Genomic DNA, 15,322 nt, shown 5'->3' with positions numbered 1-15,322 from the left:
AATTCAGGTTCATTCCTCCTCTAAATGAACCAGTGCAACAAAGCTGTAGTTGAGCTACAGGAAAGTAAAGCTGACTCGATTTGTGGTTCGTTTTTGGCTAAATTTTGATTTTAATCTGTGTTCATTGATTTGTGAAACATGTTGAAGCTCGAGACACACATTCCCATGCATTCCATTAGAGCTACATCATTTTGTAAGCCTGACTCCATTTTTAATGTGCTGCAACATTTTACATTTGTGCTGAAAATGAATTTTCCAGTTGCTTAATGCTGATCACAAAGTGGGCCTCCTAAAACTTAAAAATCCACATTGCAAAGTGTGAAGTCTTTTCTCTCATTTCCTCTGCCCAACTTGTTCGGTTGGTAAAGAAGAATCCAGTCCTAGGGATATTTTTGAGAGGCTTTGGATTTATCTGGCGAATATAACGATTGAAGTGAACCAAGGTATGGATTTGTTAACTGGCAGAGATCCCTTTTTAATAACTTTGCGCAGTTGTAGTTTAGATGTTAGTGTGTGCATGTATATTGCAGTGTTTCGCGGTTAAATAGTTAGAATTCTGTTTTCCGCTGGCTAAATCAAGTAATGAAGCATGAAATCTTTGAAAAGGACAGGTTCAGCTGTTCCAGATTTGTCAGGCTACATTAGATCACACTTTCCTAAGTTTTAATCGTTAATACTGTTATTACCAACCAGGGCAGCTAATGCACACACAAGATGCACTAAGTTGTCAATATTTTGTGAGACTTTAATGAGCTACTGAGATTGGAGTTTCATTAGCTTTCTCTTCAAATTTCAAAAGAGCTCTGGTTTAGAAGCAGGGTAATGCAAAGCAACAAGTAAGCAGCTTATTGCGGAAATTACATAAATCTTTGCAGGATTTAGATAACCAGTGCAATTACTTAAGATATGCCTGAGTTGAAGCCTTCGTTCCCAAAATTAGCCCTATCTTTTCTTGTCACCCTTTGTCTCCTTTCCCCATTGATAAACAAGAAAAAGATTAGCTTGTCCATCAAGCTTGCACCATCCTTATGATGACATACTCTCTTGCACAGCCACCCTCTTGTTCCCCCATTTACTCTCCTTCCCAACATAATCTCCTAAAACAGTCAAAAAAGAGGACCACAGAGCGTCTGTAAGGACAGGGGAAGGAATCTATAAAATTCTACAATGCACTGACAATGAAAGCTAGTCCACTGCCCACTTCCACTTGTCCTGTCAAACTAATGGAGTCTTTGTATTACAAAAGCAGAAAATGCTGGAAAATCTCAGCAGGTCTGACAGCATCTGTGGGAAGAAAATAGAGCCAATATTTTGAGTCTTGTCAGAGTTTTGAGTCAACACAGACTCCAAATGTTGGCTCTATTCTCTTTCCAGCATTTTCTGCTTTTGTTTCAGATTCCAGCATTCTCAGTACTTTGCTTTTATCTTGAATCTTTATTAATTGGTGGAATTGAATAATGTATTTCAGGATTTTGATTTAGGCGCTACTATGAAACTGAAAGGCATGTCCAATTTGTGATCATCTTGTGACCTTGCTGCTTTTGAGCGTCCTGGATGTAAGAGACATGGCAGTGACAATCTTTTTAACTTGGGATTTGTGGAATAATCCAAAAGATTATACTGTTTGAAATGCAGGATGCACTTTCTTTTTAGGGACTCGAAACAAATTAAAACTCTAATTACTGAAATTATTCTGAAAAGTAAAACTGATCTGAAATGATGCTCACAGGACAAATTACTTTAAACTTATATTGCACGGATCTGCATCCAGTTGCACAGAAGCTACACTCCTCTTGATAGATTCCCCAGTGATGCCAGTTATATTGATTGCTCCTCTGTGACCCTGACTTCCTTCTTTAGGAAGGATGTACATTTTGTAAGCAATATCCGTGACTGGGTCATCGCATGTCTACAAGATGAGGCCACAGGAGGGTGGGATTTGGCAGGATTACCCAGGACCTTGGGCAGTCGGTATGTTAGAGAGTTTGCTTGTTTTAATTTAATAAAGATCCTGTTTGTTGAAAGTCCCTTGTGCAATAATTCCTTATAATGGTCCATGCAGAACTACATAGCTTATACCCTGCTGAACCTAGCAGGATCTGTAGCGGTTGTGAAGTTTAGATTTGATTCTGAACATAACGAGGAACCCTCACTTACCCAACAGAAATTTGAAGAAAAATGGTTCCTGCTTAAAAACAATTTTAAACCATTACATATTCCATTCTACTATTCAAAAACCGTTGAATCAACCCAATCGTACATGTACACATTATAGGTCTTAGCAGAAAGATGTGCATTGGCAGCATTTACTGATGAATTCATTAAGAAAATGTTTTCTATGCTCCGTACCAAGCAATGCACTCTGAAAATAACTACTAAAAAAAACTGATGCTACAGTCTGTTTAGAAATGTGTATTCTAAATGAGCAGTCAGAGATTAAACAGACAATGTGGTTTCAGAGGGAAGTATGTATTGTACAGGGGGCGCTCTGCACCAATTACAGCAACCAATAATCTGTGTGCACAACTGATGAACAACCTGAAACATTGCATAAAGGTTTCTCATGGGAAACGGCACCATTTTGGCAGGGCACAGAGGCATTTTCAGTTTGGGGGCACTTTGCACCAACTGCAGTGGCCAGCATCCTCCAAACAGGGCATGGTGGCACACCTTTGGACAGAGTCATCGCAAGTGTATTTATTTTGTGTGGCCTGCATCTGGAATTATTAAGAGGCTTCAGACCTTGTTTGGAAGAAGGAAGGTATTTATTTTAAGAGAGAAATTTGGGTTCAGGAGGTTTTTATTCATTTGTGGGACATGGGCATCACTGGCATTTATTGCCCATCCCTAGTTGCTCAAAGGCAGTTGAGAGTCAACCACATTGCTGTGGCTCTGGAGTCATATGTAGGCCAGACCTAAAGACAGCAGAGTTCCCTCCCTAAAAGATATTAGTGAACCAGATGGGTTTTTTTGACAATTGTTTCATGGTCATCAGATTCTTAATTCCAGATAGTTTTTGCTGAATTTGAATTCCACCATCTGCCTGGCAGGATTTGAACCCAGGTCCTCTGAGTACTAGCTGACTTTCTGGATTAATAGTCTAGTGATTAATACCATTAGGCCATCGCTTCCCCTTTGTGCAGCACGAAGGCTGCCCTGGACAGAGTCCCAGTTCTACATGCTTACTACATGCTGCCAGAAGATTCTCCTGAGAGGACTCCACCCTCTGGTGTAATCACACATACTCAGTTCCCACATGTGTCTCAAGGTGACTCACTATGTTGTACTGTCTTGTATGTGCCGTCTGTCACTTCACAACAAAGTGGACTCACTTCACCAAATGCTGTAGATCCAAACAACAGTTCTATTTTTCCTATGCCAGCAGTACCCATGCCAGTCATCTTTCCAGGAACACGCTGTGACTCGGATCAGTGAATTACAGGGTCATCTGAATGAAAAAAAGACCAAGGCAATTGCCATGCTATATTGCAAAAGTGTGGAATCAACCACTCAAAGGAGAAGTATTCACTCAATTACACATCTCAACCATTGCTAAATTTTAAAAATCAAAATCAACACATGGGCAAAGTGCAATGTTCTATCCTCACTTGGCCCAGGAGCCCATACTATGCAACTTCAAGCCTCAGAGATGACAGATACACTGATTTCATTGAATGAGACAATTCACAAGTTATCATTTTTATACCTCTATAAGATTAGATGACTTGGTCAAACAAACAATGCACGCCAAAAAGGATATCGATTTTACGATGAATCAAATGGTCGTCATCGAGCTGTGTCAAACGACAGAAATGGATGCAATTACCCCAGTGGAAGAGGCCACAGAATGGGTTTCAGCAAAGGTAGCTGCGGTGAAAAGGATGGTACGGTCAGGATATGCATTGACCCTGTACGTTTAAACAAAGTGCTACTGGGGCCATGTCACCCCATGAACAGGCCATCTCTGACCAAGATTATTTAGTGCGTTGGATGTGAATTTTGGCAAACCCCACTGGATCTTGCATCCTCAAGATTCACCACATTCATGACCCCGGTAGACGGACACTGTTTTCTCTGAATACCATATGGCATCTCTACTGGCTGAGAGGTTTTTCAGCACTGTTTGGAATAGCTCTTTGCAGATCAACCACTTGAGCTCATAGTTTGATGACATACTGACCTGGGGTCGTACTGTAGCCAAACATGATGAGTGTCTTCATCGTGTCGTAAACAAAGCCAGGTATCTCAGTTTGACACTCAACTCTGCAAAGTGTCACTGAACCTGACCGACCCTGAATTATTATGTGGACCACCTGCTGAGAGATGGTGTAAAATCTGATCCAGAGGAGATGACGGTGATACGCCGCATTGACATTCTGGTGAATAAGCACACTTTACAGCAGTTCTTGGGTATGACAACACCTCAAAAGTTATTCCTTGTTGTTAGTAAAATCACTGGACCACTTTTGCAACTCCTACATCAGGAAGGCAAATGGTGTTGGTAACAACAACACACAATGTCATTCAACAGACTCTAATGATCATTGGCATCTCCATCAGTTTTACTCAGCTCCTGTCTTAATCTCATCAGAAGTGTCAAAGCGTGGACTTGGTGCAGCACGCATACAAAATGGTCAACAAATAGTTATTACCTCCAGGGCACACACTGACATACACTTGATCCGTGCAAATCAAAAAAGTGTTCCTTGCCCTGATTTTCTACATGTTAGAAATTCCGAGACTTCATCTGTGGCCATCCAACAACTGTGGAAACTGACCATCAACTATTCATAACAATCCTGAAGAAGTCTTTTCGCATTGCATCTGCATGGTTACAATGCATGATGTTAAAGGAACATCAGTGTGGTGTACAGGTGCAGCAAGGAACTCTAAATGGCCGATTCCTTTCTCCTGAGCCTTCCTACCCACAATAAGAAGTCTCACAACACCAGATTAAAGTCCAACAAGTTTATTTGATAGTAAACCCACTAGCTTTCGGGGTTTGCCCCTTTGTCAGGTGAGTAGAGAGGAACTCTGTCTCTATGCACAATCTCTATGCCAGTCCAAAGTCAGCATCTCCACATGACCTTTCTACCCACCACAGACCAGGCTGATCGTGAGACAGACATTGACATCGTAGAGATAGAGGTACTTTCCTCACTCAGCATCCAGGAATTGGAGAAGATGCAGCAGCAATGTGTCACATACTGCATGATGTCATCATGCAAAGCTGCCCAGAATCTTCTAGAGAACTTCCTCATGACCTCTGTTGTTAAGAGAGGAACTAACTATTCAAGATGGTCTAATCCTGTGAAGTCAGCAATTCATCACTCCACCCACTTTTCAGTGGTACTACACCCAACAAGCCCATCACGAGCATCATGGATTGGATACAACTAAGACAGGGCCAAAGAGTTGCTATATTATACATGAATGCAAGCTGATATTGAGGGAGAGAGTGATCTCTCGTTGCTGCCTCTGTAGTGTCTTTAAGCCACGTGAAATAAAAGAGCCCTGACACTTGAGGTCCCAGATCTACCGTGGGGATTCATGGCAGCAGACATTTTTGAACGAGACAACAAGCAACACTTGGTATTGGTGGATTTGCGCTCTGGCTGGTTCAAACTGGCTTGCCAAAAATAACCAGCAGTCTGGTAATTGTGAAACTCTACACTTTGCTACACTTGGCATTCCACAAAAACTCACGTCCGATGATGCTCGCCAACTTGTCTCTGTCGGATTCCGTACCTCTTGCTTCCACTTGGGATTTAACAATCAGCCCTCTATTTCCACAGTCCAGTGGGCTCACTGAGAGCTGTACAATCCATCAAACATCTCCTGGAAAAGTGTGCGCAGGATGACACTAATTTCTATGCTGCATTTCTAAGCCTATGTAATCTTCCCCGACTGACTCTGCCTCGCCAGCACGACAGGTCTTTAGATGCACCAGGACCATGATCCAGACAGCCAAAGCCATGCTGCAGCCAGAACCAGTACCCAAAGTGCATGAAGCACTGCTACAACACAGATTAAACAATAAAGTGCCTGATAACAAATGCCCAATCTCTATGCCCTCTAACAATGGGCCAAATGGTCTGTTTGCAAACCACAAGCTATCACCAGTTAGTGGGCAACAACAGGACCCTGCAGCCCAAGGTGCATGGTGGTGGCCAGTAACTGCCGACACCTGTTGCCAGTAGCTAAGCCACCAGATTACTGTTTGAATATTTTCCTAAACTTCAGACCACCACCACCACCTCCCCCAACCCACCACCCCCAAAACTCAGACACTGTTGGAGTCCTGCATGGCAATTCCAAGGCCTTCACACTGCACAAATGATGTACCTTGCATGACCACCACAGCGCACACTGATAAGACAGCTCCACCTGCACAGGTTTGTGCCTATACATTTTCCAGATGCTTGAGCAGGCCCAACATGCGATGTCAGAACTTAATCACCTCTTAATCTGTTTGGACTGACCGTCATTCTGTCCATTTCACTTCTGCCATTCCTCCAACTTCTCCTGAAAGAAGAGGGAGGAGTGCATATCATAGACACCACAATGCTCTGTGCACGAGTTGCAAGAGCCAAATTGGTGTTTCATCGTTTCTGGAGACTATTTTATGCTTCTGTAAATTTGTTCTTCGTACATTGTTACGTGTGTAGACTGTTGCATCTCTCACTGGTGAGGGGTCAAATTAAATGAGAGGATGTAGACCGGATTGTCACATGACTGCAGTCATGTGGAGAGTCTCTGGGTGGAGCTTGACAGGATTACCTGGGACCTCGGGCAGAGTAGACACGTTAATGAGAATTCATGTGTTTAGTTAATCTCCCGTTTGTTGCAAGTCCCTTGTTGATTTTAATGGACTACGATTTGTTACTGCCAATAATTTGTATAGGTATAATGCCTCTGCTATCTGATGATCTTCAAATCAGTCAACACTCTCATAAGTCTACTTTGTTACCTACTCTTGACCATTCACAATATTTTTTTTTGTTTCTTTTTCATGTCACTTTCATTTACTCTATGAAATTTAATCTGTCAACTCTGTCCAATCAATAAAACCATTTTCTTCCTAACTCATTGTCATCTTGGCTTTTGCAGTTTTCAATTTTTGATTGTGCTGCTTTCTGATGTTATGCTATTTACAGTGCCATTTCTGTTGCTCTGTTGGAAAGTAAATCATAAGCCCAATGGAAATAATAATTATTCTTGTCACTCTTTGATTGCAAATCATTATTGTTTTATCTTGTCAAAGACAAAGTATATTTAAAAAATCCACCAAAATAAGTGCTAAACTTGTTTTTTGGAATTGGCAGCATTTAAATTGGTCTTATGTGGCTTTTAAATTGTTTTGATCAATAGTCTGTAGTCAGCTAATGCAGATTATTTAAGTACTCCAATAAAAAAAACTTTTGACACTGATGACCAATCAATGCATAATTCTACTGTACGAGTCTGTTGCATTGAGATCTGATGCTCGTATCCTTCCTCATTGAATTTCAGTTGGAGAGAATTTAGTTTAGAGACAATTGGCCATCCTGTGAACATGCACTTTGTTTCATTGCCCCTCTCTGCTCGTATATCTTCTCACCAGCGCTGCCCTCCCAACCCACCAGTCTTACAATGATCTGGGCTAAGTGCTCAGTTTTTCCATTGTTGCCAGCAGCCTGTAGATCACTTGATGATGGGCAGGAAGGAAAGGTATAATTTCAAAACCACCCCCCCCCCCCCCCCCAACACATTTATTACACGATTTCCAGCCAATGGGCTGTGGATTCAAATGTGTTAGTTAAATACAGGTGCCATTCTGAATTTGAAACATGTGGCCTCCAGTGATGTTGAGCCATGTTGCAAATTGAGATTTGTCGAATGCCACCATGGGCTGGTTTGCCTTTTCCATGAGAATGCCACACTCATTTGGGGGAGCTGTCCAGCCTGGGTCTCTGTTAGCAGCAGGTTCTGCGTGTTGCTCGTGAGCTATTGTGAAGTTTGAGATTTAAAATATTAGGATTCATACCCAGTGGCATGTTTTCCAGGGTATAAATTTTATGAAAGTTCTCGGGGATGAAATGGGGGATAGCAATTGTGAATGTAGTGTCATGTCTGTTTCTGTAACTGCAAGCATACTCTATTCTATTTTTATTGTATAGGAAAAATGATCCTTAAATATCTTTTATATAAAACAACTGCTTGAAGGTGAACGTAACCCAATCATGATGTTTGGAGAGGGGATTGTAACAATGCAGACCATGGCCAGAATTTTCTGGCCGTTCCTGTTAGCAGGATCTTCCAGTCCCGCCGATGGCAAACCCCAGCCACAGATTTCCCAAGCAATGGGAAGTGCGGACAACGGGCAACCCGTTGATAGTGGTGGGACCTGAAGATCAAAATCAACATTTTCTAAATTTAATTTATTTTGTGTATTTTCTGACTTTGAGTCTGTTACAGTTTTGACTTTGGTATTTAAAATATCGAATCCTTTTCTGGGTATGTTATTTTTGGTTTGAATTTTCAGCAGTTGCACAGTTAGCAACCAAAAACTGGATCCAGTCCCTTTGGGAATTTAATCAGATGTGATATGTCTCTGTTAGAACTGAGATTTTTATAGCATGCAGCCAAAATGTACTCCGTTGGCAGGGTATTCCCTCTGTAGATGTCAAAACTTGTTCACCATTGTATTATTGTCTCAATCAGCTCCATTGTTGTTAACTGAATTCAAGTCTTGCTGATTTCATCACTTTAGTCACTAATCAGTACAAGTAAGGAAGTAACTAATGCTGTAGTTTAACCAGAACATTAACGTGCTTTCAGCATCTAAAGAGGAAAAAATAAAATTGCTATCAATTTTAAACATTTTTTGTTAAAGAAACATAACCATCCTAATTACAGGGCTTTGCTTGTACAAAGGGCATTCCAAAATGCTTTACAGCAAACTAGTTATTTCTGATTATAGCCACATCTCTTTTCAATAAATACTAATTTGTACACCAGCAGTGCGATGCGTAATATTTGATCTGTTTTAGTTTGTTAATGCTTTTTAGGTAATTTGTTTTAAGTGTGATTGTTGAAGGAGAAATGTTAGTTAATGGAGTGGGGAAAAAACTGCAATTCCTCTTCAGAAAATTACTATCTAATCTTTTATGTCCATCTAAAAAGATAGAGAAAGCATTAGTTTAATGACAAGTCTGGAAACCTCCCCCCCGCCCCCGCGTCAGCTGTATTATATGCACAGATCTCTTGGTGTGGAGTTGGACTGAACGTACTACCAATATGACAGGGTAGATTTAGAAGAGATGTTCCTGATGGTGAGTGTGAGTTGAAGGGGTAAACCTTTTAGAACTCAGGTGAGGAGAAATAGTGGGGAATCTGCAGAATTCACTACCATAGGAAGTAGTTGAGGACAAAATGTTGTCCGATTTCAAGAAATTAGATATAGCCCTTGGGACTAAAGGGATCAGATGAGAATGGGGGAATGAGAAATCAGGGATCGGGATATTGAATTTGATTGACCGTGATCACAATGAATGGTGGCAGAGCAGGCTCAAAGGGTCCACTCCTACTTCTAGTTGCTATGACACCTGTGACACTGACTTGCTTTAAAATGCAAATCATTTATGCATTCCTAACAAAAACCGTTTGAAATGGATCAAACTGGGTTTGCTTAAAGAAATAACCTAATGTGGTAGCTGTGTTTTTCACTGTGCCAAAGAGGAACAACCTGTATAGCTGGATGACACCAGTTAGCATTTGTGCTGATGTTGGTTAATTGGCAAAATGGTATTTCGAGTTCAGAATAAAAGGCAGAGTATTTTGATTTGTTTTATTATTGTCACATGTATTGGTAAACAGTGAAAAGTATTACTTCTTGTGTGCTATACAGACAAAGCATACTGTGCTTAGGGAAGGAGAGTGCAGAATGTAATGTTACAGTCATAGCTAGAGTGTAGAGAAAGATCAACTTAATGCAAGGTAAGCCAATTCAAAAGTCTGATGGCAGCAGGGAAGAAGCTTTTCTTGAGTCGGTTGGTACGTGTCCTCAGGCTTTTGTATCTTTTTCCCAATGCAGAAAGGTGGAAGAGTGCATGTCCAGGGTGCGTGGGATCTTTATTTATGCTGGCTGCTTTTGCAAGGCAGTGGGAAGTGTAGACAGAGTCAGTGGATGGGAGGCTGGTTTGTGTAATGGACTGGGCTTTGTTTATGACCCACTGCAGTTTCTTGCTGTTTTTGGACAGAGCAGGAGCCATACCAAGCTGTGATGCAATCAGGCAGAATGCTTTCTATGGTGCATCTGTAAAAGTTAGTGAGCGTCATAGCGGACATGCCAAATTTCCTTAGTCTACTGAGAAAGTAGAGGGGTTGGTGGGCTTTCTTAACTATAGTGTCCACATGGGAGGATCAGGACACCTAAAATCTTGAAGCTCTCAACCATTTCTATTTCCCATTGATGTAGACAGGGGTATGTCCTCCATAACACTTCCTGATGTTGAAAACTATCTCCATTATTTTGTTGACCTTGAGATTATTGTCTTTGCATCGGTTCACCAGATTCCCTATCTCATTCCTGTACTGTCTCGTCATTGTTTGAGATCCAACTCGCCAGCAAACTTGAAAATTGAATTGGAGGGGAATTTAGCTACACAATCATAGTTGTATAAAGAGCATAGTAAGGGGCTGAGGAGATGGCCTTGCGGGGTATCGGTGTTGAGGATGATCTTGGAGCAGGTGTTACTGCCTTACTGATTGCAGTCTGTGGGTTAGGAAGTCTAGGATCCAATCGCAGAGGAAAGAGCCAAGCCCCAGGCCATGGCATTTAGAAATGAGTTTCGTAGGAATAATTGTGTTGACACGAGAAGTCAGATGTGGTTGTCTTTGTTATCTTGGTGTTCCAGGGTTGAGTGCAGGGCCAGGGAGATGTCATCTGCTGTGGACCTGTGGCGGTAGGTGAACTGCAGTGGATCCAGGCAATCTGGGAGGCCGGAATTGATTTGTGACATGCCTAACCTTTCGAAGCACTTCATAATGATGGATATCAGAGACACTGGATGATATTCACTTAAGGCCTGCTGCCTAGTTTTTCTTTGGAACCGGGGATGATGATCATCCTCTTGAAGCAGTTAGGGACCTCAGATTGGTGTAAACAGGTAGAAGATGTCTGTGAATACCCCTGCCATGTAGGATCTGTGCGCACATCTGGGCACCCCATCCGGACTGTCACTTTCTGTGGATTGAGTTTTGGTGAAGGCTGCTCTGACATCTGCAATGGTGACCTTGGATGCAGGTTCACCTGAGGCTTCCAGGGTGGAGAGCATGCTCTCTCTGACCTCTTGCTCAAAACTGTCTTAGGATGCGCTGAACTCATTGGGGAGGGATGCATTGGTGCCAATGATTTTACATGCCTTCGTCTTGTAGCCTGTTATGTCTTGCAGACCTTGCCATAGTTAGCAGTAGTGTAACTAGCATGGGACTCTAGCTCGGTCTGATACTGTCTTTTGACATCTTTGGATCCCCGTAGAGCATACCTGGCTGGCATGTATAGATATCAAACCTGAACTTCAGCAAACAGGAAACACATGGATTTGCTTCTTTGGTACACAGACTTCTACACACTTAATAATGAAGTTAGTTACTGTGGTGGCATACTCGTTCAGGCTAGTCACAGAACTTTTAAATGCTGACCAATCCACTGACTCCAAGCAGCTCTGTCGGCGATCATCCAATTTCTCAGACCAACATTGCACAACTTCCTGTTTTCATTTTTGCCTGTAAACCGGGAGCAGGAGTGCAGCCTTGTGGCCTGATTTGCCAAAGTGTGGGTGGACGATAAATCAGTAGGCATGTTTGATATTTGTGTAGCAGTGGTCTAGGATGTTTGGGCCTCTGGTAGAACAGACAATGTGTTGATGGTATTTTGGTAGGATGCTGTTGAACTTGGCCTGATTGAATTCCCCAACCATGATGAACAAGGCTTTGGGTTGGGTGGTCTTGAGACTGTATTTGTAGTGGTATATATTTCACCCAGTGCGATCTTCACATCCACATGGGGTGGGATATAACTGCTGTCAGGATAACAGAGGTGGAACCCCACAGAAGATAGTAGAGGCGGCAGTTTAGTATGAGGTATTCTAGGTCCGGGGAGCAGAAGCACCTAGGCACCTCGAGATATTGATTACAAGGTAGACCCCACCTCCTCTAGCCTTGACTGAGGCCACCGTATGGTCCATTTGGTGGATTGAGGAGTCCTTTGGTTGTAGGGCACTGTCTGGTGAAACAGGAGTGAGCCATGCTTTGTGAAACAGAGCACACAGCAGCCCTTCAGTTCTCTTTGAATAATGAGTCTGGCTTTAAGTTCATTTAGCTTGTTTTACAGAGATTGGACATTTGCTAGGAGCAAGCTGGGGAGGTGGGCCTTGGGACTGTTGTTTCACTCTCGCTTGCACATTTTATACACCACCTAGAGTGACTGCTTCTTCTCCTGCCTGGGAGACAGTGAGAGGTAGTATGCAGTGTTAAGGGTGTAGGTGTCCAATGAGGTTCTTTTAAAACGTTTAATTTAAGTTTTCAAATACTAAGATAGGAATGTAGCAGTGCGAAGTATTTCAACCTGCACACAAGTTTTGTTTTCTAATCAGGAAGGTCCTACAGAACCAAACTGCAGCTCTTATACTGATTTTAATAGGAAAGGGAAATTCACTTAAAATCATTTCACTTGAAAACTGACATTTTCAGGAGCACATCTACAACTGAGTGAGGACTTAGTGTTGACTAACAAATCAGTAGATAGTGGGTGGGGTGGTGACAACACAACTACAGTAGGCGAGAGGTTGTAGTTGGCCTTGTGATCTTAGACAAGCGCAAGGGAAAAACAAAGCCTTCCCCAGCACTGCAACTTGGGGGGGTCCCTTATCTTCCTGACTTGATCATGGACAAATAACCAGATTGGCAGCGTTAACTTGTGTATGACTGCATCCTGGAATTGTGGTTCAAATAACATTTCCCCCCTCGTTCATCATGAAACATCTCCACTGTTGACTCTGGCCTGAAGACTCTGAGCTGAATTTCTTTGAGATGCAGACACTGTCTGAAGATGTGCTTGCCTGAGATCACAATCCTAACTACAACCTCTCACCTACTCCAGTTGTGTTATCACCACCCCACTCACTATCTACTAATTTGTTAGTCAACAGCAAGTCCTCACTCAGTTGTAGTTGTGCTCCTGAAAATGTCAGCTTTGAAGTGAAATGAATTTAAGTGAATCTCCCTTTCCTATTAAAACCAATATAAAAGCTGCAATTTGGCTCTGCATGACCTTCCTGCTTCGAAATAAAAAAAAACCTTGTGCGTGGGTTGAAATACTTTGCATTGCTACATTCCTATCTTGGTCATTGAAAACTTTTTAAATTAAAATGTTGCATACTAACTAATACCACTTGTCACCCCTCTTCCACATGCTGAATCCCCCCCACCACCCGCTTGTCACTTCTCTGCTGAATATGTGCCCCCTCCCCCCTCGCTATTCCCTTGTCCAACTCCTTTGTATCTGCTACTTTCCTCTTTGGATCCTCGTTGCGAGCAAGGCCTCGGGTGATGAAAAGGAGAGTCTGGCGGAGAATTGAGGAGTGACTGTTTCTGGGAACAGAAGAGGCTGCTTAATAAATGGACACTGGGGTCACACAAGCCCCATCAGTGTGGGTACACAGCGATGCTAAAGCAAACAGCTTAATGTTGTGTATTTACTGGCTCTATTAAATCCATGACACTAAAATGAAATTACTTTGAGGCAACTTAAAATGGGGGCCAACTGTATATGTTTAGTCAACTTTGGCCTTTATCATAAATAGATTTAAGTTTAAATTACAGGTACATTCATTTGTGCATGCAGGCATGGGAGGCAAAAAGCAGCATTTTCCTCCCTCCATGCTCCTGAATTCCTCTTTGCACTAAAGTCCAGCCTTTGTACTCTTGTTGGCAATGCATTACAACCATTTTATGCTAACCACTCTCAAGCACCTCTTGTTCATGTGAACGATAGGCTCTTTCCTGTTTCCAGTAGAGCTGTCCAGGCATGCTAACTATACTGGATTACCAACTGATGTGGATGGAGATGCCAGCATTTGGACTGGGGTGGGCACAGTAAGAAGTCTGTCAACACCAGGTTAAAGTCCAGCAGGGTTATTTGGAATCATGAGCTTTGAGTGCTGCCCTCTCATCAGGTGAGTGAAGTAGCACTCCAAAAGCTCGTGATGCCAAATAAATTATGCTGGACTTTAACTGGATTGCCAACCGACAGCCATAACCTAATATTAAGTAGGGACCTGAAAGGATTGCTGAAATATATTTATTTAAATATAGGTATTTAAAATACGTGAAGCCCTGATGATCTTGTATCTAAAGTTAATAACTTCAAATTAATTGTGAATATTTTAACCCAAATTTTCAGAAGCCACTGTGTTAAGAAGGGCAGTTATCTGTTTGTAATAATTGTTGCGCTCAAATATACTTGCCATCTAGTTAAGAATGAGCATACCATACATAGGGTCAGTAAAATACTGGTTGAAACTGGTCCACGAACTTAGTATCGTGGAAATTTTTTGCTCAGCTGTGGTTGACCTTTTTAAAAATGCCGATTTGAAGTAAAGTTATAAGTTGTACAAATGTATGATACTGATTTTATATCAATCCAATCATCTTTTGTACTAACGAGATCAAAATTCTTCACCCGAGGAAAGGTTTGTAAAAGAAAACATTTTCCCATTTTCTGTAATGGAATGGTGTGTGATAATCGAGACCAGATATGTAGAAAATGTCTACATATGTATGTTGGCACAGTAGCATAGTGGTTAGCACTGCTACTCCACAGCTCCAGGGTCCTGGGTTCGAATCCTGGCTCAGGTCACTGTCTGTGTGGAGTTTTGCACATTCTCCTCGTGTCTGCGTGGGTTTCCTCCAGGTACTCCGGTTTCCTCCCACCATCCAAAAATGTGCGGGTTAGGTTTATTGGCCATATTAAGAAATTGCCCCTTGGTGTCTAGGGTAGCGTAGGTGAGAGGTATTATTGGGTATAATATGTAGGGATATGGGGGTAGGGTTTGGGTGGGATTGTGTTCGGTGCAGATTCGATGGGCTGAAGGGCCTCTTTCTGCACTGTAGGATTCTATGATAAAATAAATTTTGATTTATTCCCAAAAATGTGCACCCATCTAATCAACGTTTTGATCTGGTTTTTACACCACTACACGCTGCTCACTTCTCCCAAAACAATAGCTAGCAAGGATATCTGTGTATTTTGTAGCCCAAGGTGTTTATGAACATCTTG

General features: G+C 42.0%; 1 protein-coding gene across 3 annotated transcripts in view; it reads left to right on the top strand.

Annotated features, from left to right (window-relative positions):
- The window catches only part of kank1a (KN motif and ankyrin repeat domains 1a), a 252,018-nt gene that overhangs the window by 82,008 nt on the left and 154,688 nt on the right, over nt 1-15,322 (top strand). The window contains exon 1 of one of the 3 annotated variants that reach the window (XM_080188716.1): nt 283-443. The exons of the other annotated variants lie outside the window; for them this stretch is intronic. The gene's annotated coding sequence lies outside the window, so the exon portion shown is untranslated. Of the gene's footprint in view, nt 1-282; nt 444-15,322 lie in introns of those variants that run through there. 3 annotated transcript variants of the gene reach the window in all.

This window comes from Carcharhinus amblyrhynchos, chromosome 5, assembly GCF_965287045.1.
Source record: "Carcharhinus amblyrhynchos chromosome 5, sCarAmb.v2.hapA, whole genome shotgun sequence".
Taxonomy (NCBI): Eukaryota; Metazoa; Chordata; class Chondrichthyes; order Carcharhiniformes; family Carcharhinidae; genus Carcharhinus; species Carcharhinus amblyrhynchos.
This window is presented reverse-complemented; position numbering and strand designations above follow the sequence as displayed.